The sequence below is a fragment of the Melanerpes formicivorus genome, unplaced genomic scaffold (genome assembly GCF_026170545.1).
Source record: "Melanerpes formicivorus ecotype bairdi unplaced genomic scaffold, bMelFor1.0.p_v2 SCAF_277, whole genome shotgun sequence".
NCBI lineage: Eukaryota > Metazoa > Chordata > Aves > Piciformes > Picidae > Melanerpes > Melanerpes formicivorus.
In genome coordinates this window covers 121767-124025 of record NW_027142629.1, presented here as the reverse complement: position 1 = coordinate 124025, position 2259 = coordinate 121767, and positions in this window count along the sequence as shown.

Here is a 2259-nt window from a genome sequence, read left to right as displayed (position 1 = left end):
GCCTGGGAGAAGAGACCAACCTCTGCCTGTTTACAACCCCCCTTCAGGTAGTTGTAGAGAGCAATAAGGTCACCCCTGAGTCTCCTCCTCTCCAGGCTGAGCAGCCCCAGCTCCCTCAGCCTCTCCTCACAGGGCTGTGTTCCAAGCCCCTCACCAACTTCGTTGCCCTTCTCTGGACTCGTTCCAGCAAGTCAACCTCCTTCCTAAACTGAGGGGCCCAGAACTGGACACAGGACTCGAGGTGTGGCCTAGCCAGTGCAGTGTCCAGGGGCAGAATGACCTCCCTGCTCCTGCTGGCCACACTGTTCCTGATGCAGGCCAGGATGCCATTGGCCTTCCTGGCCACCTGGGCACACTGCAGGCTCATGTTCATCCTGCCATCAACCAGCACCCCCAGGTCTCTCCCGAGGGAGGTAGGGGGAGAGAGGGGGGTACCGAGGGGGAACCCTCCTCTGTCCAAAGGAGGGAGTCTTGTTCTGTATTATTTTCTTTGCTGTATATTTCTGTATATATATTGCAAATACTGTATGTATAGTGTATATACAACCTGCATTCCATCTTGCTTGTGAATACAGCTCTACCCTTTGCTTCTCCGACTGGGCTAGACATGGGCTTTTTTTCCTTCTTTCACAGAATCACAGAATCACCAAGGTTGGAAGAGACCTCAAAGATCATCAAGTCTAACCTGTCACCCCAGACTTCATGACTAAACCATGGCGCCAAGTGGCACGTCCAATCCCCTCTTGAACACCTCCCTGGGCAACCTGTTCCAGTGTTCCACTACATTCATGGCACAGAATTGGTTCATAAATTCAATCTAAATCTGCTCTTCTCTAATTTGAAGCCATTACCCCTCATCCTATTAATCCAGGCCTTGGTAAACAGTCTCTCTCCATCCTTCATGCAGCCCCCTTTAGGTTCTGGCAGGCTGCTGTTAGGTCACCCCACAGCCTCCTCTTCTCCACGCTGAACACCCCCAGCTCCCTCAGCCTTTGTTGCAGAAGTGTTCCAACCTCCTGATCATTTTCATGGCCCTCCTCTGGACCTGCTGTATCAGCTCAGTTCCTTTCTTTCTTTCTTTTTGGCTTGAAACATACTCACACTGTCAAACTGAATTACTTTTGGCAGTAAATTTCTGTTCCAACTCTCAGGAATTTCTTTCTTGCAGTGGCTTGTTTGCCCTGGTACAGTTCTAGTTCTCTTAGGATTTATAGTGTGCAATTTATTTTCATAGGTTTTATAGCTGTGCAGTCAAAAATCTCCTTGCACTGGAATTTGGCTTCCTGGTACCAGAGAGAGCTATAGGCTAGTATTTTAAAGTTAAATTGGAACCTTTCAGTGACTCTCATGTATTTAGAATCATAGAATTGTCTAGATTGGAAGGGACCTCAAGGACCAGCCAGCTCGAATAGAATAGAATAGAATAGAATAGAATAGAATAGAATAGAATAGAATAGAATAGAATAGAATAGAATAAACCAGGTTGGAAGAGACCTTCAAGATCATCGCGTCCAACCTATCACCCAACACCACCTAATCAACTAACCCATGTAACCAAGCACCCTGTCAAGTCTCCTCCTGAACACCTCCAGTGACGGCAACTCCACCACCTCCCCGGGCAGTCCATTCCAATGGACATTCTTTGTGGGGGAGGGAAAGCTGGGCCTTCTCTCACCACCATAACTTGGCTTAAAGGGACAGCGGGACTCTCAGTGCGGTCCCAGGTATGGTGCGGTATAGGCAAGAATGGTGCTCTGGATCTCTCATGAGGTTTGCAGGGCTCAGAGCGGCACAGATGGTGGCTCCCTCCTGCGACAGTGGGGACTAGGCAGATGTGTGGACTCGGTCTTGGTCAAGTCCCTTCTCCCCAGCAATTGGGCAAGATCTTACCCCTGGGGGTTGGTCCTGTCCTCTGGTGGTACGGTGGGCTCTCCCGGTCGGTGTGACTGGCTGTGACGACACTGGGCTTCTCAGGCTGGGCTTGATGTTGACTTGCTGGAACGAGTCCAGAAAAGAGCAACAAAGCTGGTGAGGGGTTTGGAACACAAGCCCTATGAGGAGAGGCTGAGGGAGCTGGGGGTTGCTCATCCTGGAGAAAAGGAGACTCAGGGGTGACCTTATCACTCTCTACAACTACCTGAAGGGAGGTTGTAGACAGACGGATGATGGTCTCTTCTCCCAGGCACCCAGTACCAGAACAAGAGGACACAGTCTCAGGCTGCACCAGGGGAGGTTCAGGTTGGATGTTAGGAAGAAGTT